The sequence below is a fragment of the Nicotiana tomentosiformis genome, chromosome 10, assembly GCF_000390325.3.
Source record: "Nicotiana tomentosiformis chromosome 10, ASM39032v3, whole genome shotgun sequence".
NCBI lineage: Eukaryota > Viridiplantae > Streptophyta > Magnoliopsida > Solanales > Solanaceae > Nicotiana > Nicotiana tomentosiformis.
In genome coordinates, this window is record NC_090821.1 from 49,140,476 (window position 1) to 49,151,624 (window position 11,149).

The following is an 11,149-nucleotide window of genomic DNA, read 5'->3' on the forward strand; positions in this document are numbered from 1 at the left end:
CCCAGATTCTATTTTAAGGTTTTCTTAACCACTTATATATATGTACAACAATCACATGAGTATCAAATAACTAATCTTAGTTTTCCTAATGTATAGTTATAATATATCTAGAACTAGAATTTACTTAAAATAGAAATAAGAAAATTATTTGTAAATCCCATCCCGATGCTAGCTGCTGATTTCTAATATTTTGCTAATTCTTTTTTAGATCGGGAGGGAGAGAATAGAAGGAAGAAGAAGGGGTAATTTGAATACAACAACAACTCAGTATAATCTCACTAGTGGAGGCTGAGAAGGGTAGTGTGTACACAAACTTTACCCATACCCTGGGATAGAGATGTTGTTTCCGATAGACCATCGGCTTCCTCCCTCCAAGAACTCACCACCTTGCTCTTTGGAAAACTGGAACTCACAACTTCTTTGTTGGAATTGGAGAGTACTCACCACTAAAGTAACCCACTCTTGAATATTAAATCTTATACCTGACAAAATAACTCTTCAGATAATTTATTAAAACTCATGGTTAAGATAATTTTTTCGGTTAAAGATCTAATTTCCTTTTTTATGAAAAGTCAGAAAGGAAAAAAAAAATAAAAAAAAATAAAAAATAAAAATGAAGACAACTTCAACGTGTGGAAAAAACGTGCCCTCAACAATGAATGTCTAACCAGAACAATAAGAATCGATACTACTACTAGCATTTGGGTTGGCATAGTCAAATCGGCTATTTCTGATTAGTTTATTTTGTCATGGACGCCGTTAACAAACAAATTATGTCTCTTTTATAAATATTTTTTTTTTAAACCCTCCCAAATTAGGAGGATCTATAGTGTTTCTACACTTCCCCTCCAACGTGACTCGAACCAACATTTTAAAAACTATCTTCTACAGTTCCACGATAATTAACAAACATTTTTTTCGGATTTCTTTTTATTTCCTTTATTGTGTCGTCATACGGATCAATTGATTTGGTAGTTCATCTTTTTTTAGTTTTATTTTCAAATCTCTCAAGAGATTTTATTTTTACACTTAAATGATCTGAAAATAAAATACAAGAAACTTTTGTAAAGTCGTTTTTTAAATCAAATTGTAAAGGTTTATGTTGAATCATTTACTACTCGTTTGTACTAGCAGTAGTTATCCACTATAAGAAAAGTGCTAATTACATTGGATTTTTTGGGGGGAAATTCGTAGGTAATTTAGTTTCATGCGGATTTTGCTACGAAAAATATTTTAATGAAAAAACCTTCGTAGGTAATTATTACCTGCAAATTTTCAAATCCCCGTGTAATTTACTTGGAAATTTTGAATCTACATGTAAATTACCTGCGAATTTTATTGCAAGAAATACTAAAAATTAGTAAGAAACTTTCTGAAAAAATTGATGAGAAAAAGGAATTCTCGTGGATTTTCATAAGAAAAATTCCGCAAGTGAATTCGTACGAAATTTTTGACAAATGTTTGTGAAAAAGATACATTAATTATTTTTAGTGTTACGTTTTCAATTTAATTAATCTAATTCCTTTGTTATTTTCGGGATATACATGTACGATATATTCCATACTCAAACCCACCCCGCACCCCGTAAAGCAAACACCTCCTAGTATATTCCATCCACTAATACCTAGTTAAACGCCTAGAAGCCCTCTATTTTGCCCAAATGCCTAGATCTTATTGTCTCTGTGTGGGACAAAGAGAGACCTAAGCCATTTCTCTCACAATTTTCCAATTCACTAAATCAAGATGTAAATTTATTTATTTTGTCATTTTTTGTTTGAAAAAAGATACGGTGAGTATGAATTCCAAAAGTCACAAACTAAATTTTCTTCAAATATAACTAGGTGGATTGAATTACGATCATTTCTTTAAGAATTAATTGATTGTTCATAAATTATCTTTTCTTTCAAGAAAAAGAACAAGAATACAACTTCGAGAATTAGAAGTCTTAAATAAGGAACAAGCTGATAATGGGACAGTTAAATAATAATAATTGATATGCCTCAATTCCTGACAAGTCGGGTAAGAATAATTAATTATTTTAATTATTTTGTTTTTTTAATTTCTTCATATATAATTCTTTTGTTAATATTAATTAGATTTATGATAACTAATTTATTATTGGGTTAGTAACTACATTTAGATTTAAATATTAATAAATATGGCATGACATTATCATCAATAAATTAATTAATTAAATATGATGATTTTATTAATATTTTTTTCAAAATTATTGCTTTAAACCTTTTCTTTCAAGAACTTATTTGAGTGAGATTATTGCATAATAAACCATTTGAATTGAAGAAGGAATCTACAGAGCAAACACCCCCAAGAAACCTTTCAAGTAAGAAAAACCCAAGAAAAATTCCCAACTAAAATTGCAACAACGAAATTCTTAGGTAATCCCCAAGTAAATTCCCAAAGAAAAATCGTAGTTAAATCTGCAACAACAAAATCCTCAAGTAATTCCCCATGTAAGAAAATCTACAGGAAAATTCTCGAGAAATAAATCCCCAAATAATTTCGCAGAGCAACAATTCCCAAATAATTCCCCAAGTAAGAAAATTGCCAAATAAATTCCCTAGTAATTATCCGCAGCTAAATCTATAGGTAGCTTTACCTAGGAAATTTTCTACGAATTAACAAAGGAATTTATTATTATTTATTTACTTGTGGATTTACATATAAAAATGGTACTTGCAAATATGTTTTCCAAATAATTTTCCAAGTAATCTGTCACGACCCAAAACTCAACATGTCGTGATGGCGCCTATCACAGAACTAGGCAAGCCGACAATCACAGTAAAACTAGGCATTTATATATTAAAAATAAGATGAAGTAAGTTAACAGTAATAACTCTCATAAATAGCCGATATGAACAACTGCGACCCGAATACAACTTTTCTAAAATCCATGTGTCAGTGAGTACATGAGCATCTATACAATAACCTAGGCTGAAACATTGCCTAAGAAGGTAGAACAGTATAAGTAAAACTGAGAGATAGATAAGGAGAGTCAAGGCCTGTGGACGCCAAGCAGCTACCTCGATAATCTCCGAACGGGTAAAAACTCCAAGATCATCAACAATCGTGCCCGAAAATACCTGGATCTGCACTCGAAGTGCAAAGTATAGCGTGAGTACAACCAACTCAATAAGTAACAAGACTAACCTTTGGGATGAAAGCAATGACGAGCTCAACCAATACATTACAAATACAGAGTTTAATAGTGCATAAATGACAGGAAAGAGGACAATAATATCTCCAAGAAAACTCATTATCTGTTCGTACATAGTACATGAAACATAAACATGCTTTCAGGTTTAACAGTTAAGCTCAACACATATAAAGTATGCCAAGTGTGAATGATATGAGGAGTATGGCATCTTTAAATCTACATGCCAATATGCATACTGTATGTGATACAACACAATGAAAACCTCACGTACTCACACTCTCAAAGTACTCAATCTAACTGTCTCAATTCTAGCTCATCACACTCAATCACTCAGCAATGTACGGTGCCTGTTGAGGCTTGCAGCCCTGTTACAACCCATGTTTTCGTACGTACGAGTACATCGTAAGTCAATTGATGTAAGCTCAGAAATGAAATAATATTTGAAAAGTTTACAAAGTAAGTTAATCATATTACCTCGGAGGTTACAAATATTGAAGATCATGAACAACAAGTACAAAGATGGTTGGAAGGTTCAGAAGCTAAAGGAAATGAAAAACATAATGTTTCGTCGAAAATCGACAAATTGGGAATGTTATAGCATGTACTTTTGGAGTGAGACCAGGGTGTTTAACATGATAAGGAGGCTATGTTATGAGTTATGTTAGTCATATGATAGTCGTGTGTTATATTCTGAAGTCAAGCGAGTGGTGAAACAAAAGTCGATGAAAGTTATCACAAGTTACGTTCATAAGTTTTACTGAAACTTTGGGTCCAATATAACTGACATTTTCTCCCAATATACGTAGAGTTATGGGGTGTTCCACCCATCAAATTAAAGATCTATGAGTCTATTTTCCAACGCATTAAACCGTTTGTCAATAAGACATCAGAGTAGAGAGATATGAGAGTTTTTCCGAGACTGCGCAGACTATCACCTACTTGCTTAAACGAAAATTCAAAAACTGGGCCTGTTCGGGTCGTCCATAAATGGGCCAATTCGGGTCGTTCAAAGAGGCCTTTTTAAAGGCCTATCCCCTTCATATATTAGGCTGATAATAGGGAAAAATAACCGGACTTAATCTCTGCAAAAATCCTCCCAAAAATTTCCCACAAACCCCAATTGATTTTCTCTTCCTTTCAAGTTCTAATTGGAGGTAAAGCCTAGAGTTTGAAGAACCAAGATAGGAGCTGAGTTATCCAACAAATAAGGTAAGTTTACTGCTCTCTTTCATCCATTTTTCTGCTGTATATGCATAGTAAATCGTTCTATATTTGTAAGAACTCAAGGGACAGTGATCGGAAGCCGTGAGTTTGAGTTATTCACTTGTAGTGGACTGTTTTGTGGACTGCTTTATGGACTGTTTTGTGGTGCTGTTGGGCAGCGTGTTTTACTACTGTTTTGTGGAGTTTTGGAGGAGGAAGGGTGTGGAGAAACACCACATAAATGCAGGATGTTGGGCTGGTTGTTCATCGTAACAATTTCGGGTTGTTGACACTACTACGGTGGTCGTTTTGTGTATGAAGAGATTGGGGTGTGTTGGGCTATTTTGTAGTATTGTGTGGTGTGCATAAGGTTGGAAAGTAATGTATATATATTGTTATTGTTGTTTTTGGTGTTGTGGTGTTATCTTGAATTTGGAGGAAGTAAGGATTATATGGGAGATGATGTCCGTTTTAATACAAAATAAGCTTGTCGTTCGTTGTGCGTTAGTTGTACCTTTCGTAACTTAATGATAGTATTATTATCGTTGTTGTAGATTAAGGTGAGAAGAGGAGAGTTCAAGTTGGTGATTGGAAAGATTGTGATAAGGTATGTTAAGGCTAAACCTTTCTTCATTTTGGCATGATCTCGTAACTATATGAGTTTGATAACGAGGCATAAAGAGAAGTTCGTATTCCTGAATTTATTCACATTATCCTAGTCTCAGAAGTTACAGTATTCCCCCTTATCGGGACTTCATATTCAGTTTAATATTGTCTTATTTCAGCTAAGAGAGCAGAGAGTATATATATATATATATATATATATATATATATATATATATATATATATATATATATATATATATATATATATATATATATACACAGTGTTACAGTAATTTTTACCACCATCGAGCTATAATCGGTGGGCAGGCCCCTATTGGGCAACCTCTGATCAAATGGTAAGTTATATACCGAGCCTACTATGGCCGAGCGCCTATGAGCGAGCCCAGAATGGCCGAGATACAGAGCCTAGTATGGCCGAGCGCCTATGAGCGAGCCTACTACGGCAGGGCAGTTACACATACCGAGCCTTATAGGGCCGGACAACTATTTTACATACTATATGGAGAGATTTGAGTCAGTATCAGCATGTAAGCATATCTTCAGATTATTTTTGACTCCCAGTTACATTCCGTTATTATATCATCAATTCAGTTTCAGCTTTCAGTTATTTTGTTGCCTTACATACTCAGTACATTAGTTGTACTGACGTCCCTTTATTGGGGACGCTGCATTTCATGCCTGCAGGTCCTGATAGACAGCTGGATAGACCTTCCCAGTAGACAGAGCCAAATATCAGCTTGATTGGTAAGCTCCACTTCCCCGGAGTTACCAGGTCTAGACCTTGGAGTCCGTTTTATATATATACAGGTTTGATGGTAGGTCGAGGCCCTGTCCCGACCATGATACAGTTCAACTATCTCTAGAGGCTTGTAGACAAGTCCTGTATAGTTAGTATAATACTATATGAGTTTTTGGGTATGTTTACCCCTTAGATGAGACAGACAATATTTTCAGATGATTCAGAATATGGTCTCATCGGCCTAGGTTGAGGGTTATTCCTCTAGAGTTCACAGTTACAGAGTGGTACGCTCGGGCCGAGTATGGTACCGGGTGCTGGCCATGCCCCTTCAGGTTTGGGACGTGACAAACTTGGTATCAAAGCAGTTCTATCCTAGGGAGTCTACAAGCCGTGTCTAGTAGAGTCTTGTTTATGGGTGTGTTGTGCATCACATTTATAAGCAGGAGGCTACAAGGCATTTAGGATTCTGTTACCCTTCATTCAAATCCAAATCGTGCTATAGAGCTGAGTCATAAGAGTTCGAGCCAAAGCTTATGTTTGCTAATGATATAGCGATGCTTTCAATTAGAAAAATTATAGCTAGCTAAAGTTCTAATACAACAGCAGGTAAAAGCATTAGTAGAGAGAGAATTATTGACTACGTGGCCCTATTTGAGACCCTATTAGATTGTGCTTACCATATGTGCAAATTTCCCATTTACCCTAAGACGGGAATATCTAACATACCCCGTGAATAGCAGGCCATGGGAGTATCAGAAGGTAAAAGTATAAGTTTCAACATGTAACAGAAGCAAGGTGAAGAAGGGTACGAGGTACCTAGTTAATGAAGACTATCCGAATTTTCACGTAAGGCAGAGAAATAAAAGGATTCTAAGTTACCTTCAATAGAAATAGAGGTATGTACAATTGGCCACACCCATCTCAGTTATGCCCTGTGGGAGCTAACATATATAGTTTAAGAGAAGGATGGGATATCAAGATCCAGCTTGGGTTAGAGTAACCCGAAATGGTGGATTGAGCTAGGGGAGCTAAAAGTGAAACAATATTTTGTTGAAGTTTTCAGAATAATGCGATAAACAGAAGTATTAGCAGGAGAATAAGAAGACAGAAATGAAGTATTATGAGTAAGATGTGATAAATGGGTGATAACGGTAAATCAAAATATGATATGATGACAGAGTCTATAGTCAAGTGGAAAAAAAAACAAGAGGTGACAGGTCTTGAGACAATAAAAGAGTATAGGCCAAAAGTCATATTCTCATTTCGAGAAATGAGTTAGTGCGTCCAACGTGATTACAAAGACAAAACAATTTAGACCCCCAGAGTAATAGAAATTAGCATGGGCTAGTGAACAAGATAAACTGAACATCAATTAGGGATCAAATGAGGTGATGATAGTTGACATCAAGAGAATTTCAAATATCGCATTCCAGCAATAATACAATCGACAACAGAAGAATAACCTTTAAAGGTCACTCAAGAAGACACTTCCCTAAAGCAAGAACTTTGAGCAAAGTTAATCTTAAGGGACTAAGTGTTCCAGTTACACTAGGTATCTGATACCGTCGTGTGTAAGATATTCAATTATCCTTGATACATAAGAGTTACTGCAAGGCAAGTAAGAGTCAATAAAGACGTAAAAAGACGTCGAAGATGAAGAGGTAAAATATTTATAAGTAAGTCTTCATAGCATTACATGTTAATACTCCCCTAAAGGGGAAAAGATGGTATAATATGGTATTAAGTCAGAGTTAAGTGGTTCAGGTAACTATGGAATAGTAAAGGAAGAATGCAGTAAATGGTAAAAGGAATGATATTGCATTTATTCAGATCCTACAGACATGATACGAGTCCAGAACATTATGCAAGCACGACGTCGGGGAGAGGCAGCAAGGGTTCCCACACCAGATGTTATTGATAAATAAGTGCGAATGAACACTTGATACATTAGGAGACAATGCAAAAGTTAAGTTAAGACAGAAGACATAATCCAAGAGAGGTTACCCAGAATGTACATATGAGCATGGACTGACAAGTAGTTAGTAGTTCATTCAGGAATGCAGGAAGAGCCTAGTCATGGCTAGACAAGATGTCTCAGATAAATCAGTAGATCATGAAAGATAAATAAAGTGAAACCCAGCATAGGAAATTCGGTCTCGTAGATACGACATCGTAATCCTCGAGGAATATTCTGATAGGAGTTGGGCAGTAAAAGGTACCGTATAAGTGTTATGGAAATAAAAAAAAGAGTGCTACTGAGGAGATAATAAAAAGTCGAGTGCAGAAGTAACCCTACGAGCATAAGGGCGCAGAGATAAGTAACTAAGGACAATTATTGGCGAGTCAATACATCAAATCTTTCATCGGGTATACGATGTAAAAAGCTCCCAGCTCTACAAGAGTCAGAGGGTCTTCCGTAAGTGCTACAACGAAAGACTAGCTGAGGAAATAAGGAAGAAGGTTTTAACATAAGCATAGTGACCTAAAGAAGAAATGATCTTGTAACAACAGTCTCACTACAATATTGTATACACTCCATAAGAAAGTGGCACCTATCGTGGCTACTGAACGAGAAGTAAAAATCAAAAGAAATATTTGAGATCATATCAGTTGCACGAAATTCCAATAGGTGTTGGTACTAGGATAAGCCAAGTATTCATGCAATAAGTGGCAGAACGACCAAGAGAAGTAATTGCGCACTTTTAAAGAAAACTGAGAAGGCACGAAAGGATTTATTAAATCAATGACCCAGAGTTAGTTATGTTATGACCGCACTTAACATTTCAGAGTATTATCCATGCAGCATATATGTTGACATTCCTACAACTATAGGAGACGCCGATATAAAGTTAAAAGAAAGAATTGAGTCCACCTCACAAATAAAGGCTTGAATTGTTAGAAGATTATATTATGGATGTTCTATGGCGCCCACAAAAGGTAAAAGTAATAATACCCTGAGCAGCAGATCGGAAGATAGCTTAAGCCTACTTAAAGTCTGGGAGAGAAGAGGAAACTAACGAGTTACATCAGGTAAGTGAATTAGGAGTCTGAACATTGCAAAATCACTCTTAACATTAGAGGTACAAGAAAGATAGTACAACAGCCATATTCTATAATGGATATACAATAAAGCTAGAAAAAAAAGTACCAGCCTCATAAGGAGTAAGTATGAAGCTCACGCCGGATTGTGTACGCACTAGAGGTGCAAGTTTATAGTAGAGCTTCAAGTTGTGGATGTGAATTCTACCTTTGTGGAAAGAAGGTTATGAAAGAGACAGAAGATAAAATGTGAGATTAAAAGCTAAGTAAGGTAAAGGTTAAGAAGTTACGAGATGCTCAAGTTTAGAAGGTTGTGAATAGTCCATACATCAGATAAAGGGCTAAAAGCGTTGTGATTCAGTATCCACAAATGATAGTGGTGTTGTCAGTGACATATCTTCTAGCCTATAGTTTCCAAGTACCGAGAGGTCTAGTTAAGAGAGTAAAGAAGATTTAGAGACGATTTGATGTCCCGCTTGAAGTTCCAGAATAACATAAGGAAATATGTGGTGCTAGAAAGTTAAAGGAAGGTTATGAGTACTATAAATAAATATGTGTAGGTCGCAAGATAAAGTATGGTAGAGCAACATGGTTTTAGGCGGATAAGAGTAAGGATAAGCAGAGGAGATTGAGAAGCTGACAAGAATAGGTAAGGCCTCAGAATTAAGCCCATCAAAACAAGAGAGCTAATAGTTTTCGTAAGTTATAAAACAAAAATACTCAGTATAGCATGAATGAACTCAGAGGAGTCTAAGACTATGAGCAATTTGAAGAGATGAAATGTTGCCCTGGTAGTAGAATAAAGGTGTAATTGTGATAGATAAGAGGATGACGTTAAGGCCATTGATTGGTTAATGATTCAAAAAGAAGGGATTTCATGAATCACATGAGATTAGAATACCCCTCATAAGATGAATCACGTTGGGATGCGATGAAATGCGGTTATTGAAGTATAGTATCGCCCTAGGTAGATCGAGCAAATAATTTCAGATGTTCCCTGATGAGACGTGATCCCTAAGGATAATGTATTACATAAGAGGTTTCAATTTATCAGTGGTAGATTATAGATAAAGATTAAAGTGAATAAACAATAGGCAGATAAAAGTTCCAAAGTATGAGATGATATCAGGACTTCATTTTTAAGATGAACAGTAATGAAGAAGAACTAAAGGACTTAGATTTATACATATAGGATAAGAAGCGAGAGATAACATGGAGTTGGGTAGCAAACCTCGGCAATAATAAACTGAAGCAAGTATGATAGTGTAGTATGACCTACATAGATGTAGTAAATCCATAAGGATATATTTACAAGGCTACGAAACAAGATATCGCAACAGTCATAAGTTTGACAAATTACCAAGCGAAGAACTTTACTACACTTATATACACCGGGAGGAACAACTTGTCATAGTTCTATATATGTTCCCAAAGTGAGGCCTAGAGATTGGCTAAAAGCTGGAGGAAAAGGAACAGGAGAGTCGCATAGGCACACATACAAGGACAAAGTCGTACAGGATGCATGACAGAAGGTCTCAATAATTACGAGGTTGGAAGGATTCAGACCATAAGTCGTGGTGTTAGAAAGAGGCCTAAAGGGGGGAATGCCTGGGCCTATGAATTTATTCATAGAACAGTTGCCTAGATGGAAAGGCCAGCAATAAATTATTTATGAGAGATATGGGTTATGAGACTAATATGTGCACCAGTCAACATTCGAGGACGAATGTTCCAAAGGGGAAAATGATGTTACAACCCATGTTTTCGTACGTACGAGTACGTCATAAGTCAATTGATGCAAGCTCAGAAATGAAATAATATTTGAAAAGTTTACAAAGTAAGTTAATCATATTACCTCGGAGGTTACAAATATTGAAGATCATGAACAACAAGTACAAAGATGGTTGGAAGGTTTAGAAGCTAAAGGAAATGAAAAACATAATGTTTCGTCGAAAATCGACAAATTGGGAATGTTATAGCATGTACTTTTGGAGTGAGACCAGGGTGTTTAACATGATAAAGAGGCTATGTTATGAGTTATATTAGTCGTATGATAGTCGTGTGTTATATTCTGAAGTCAAGCGAGTGGTGGAACAAAAGTCGATGAAAGTTATCACAAGTTACGTTCATAAGTTTTACTGAAACTTTGGGTCCAATGTAACTGACATTTTCTCCCAATATACGTAGAGTTATGGGGTGTTCCACCCATAAAATTAAAGATCTATGAGTCTATTTTCTAACGCATTAAACCGTTTGTCAATAAGACATCAGAGTAGAGAGATATGAGAGTTTTTCCGAGACTGCGCAGACTATCACCTACTTGCTTAAACGAAAATCCAAAAACTGGGCCTGTTCGGGTCGTCCAT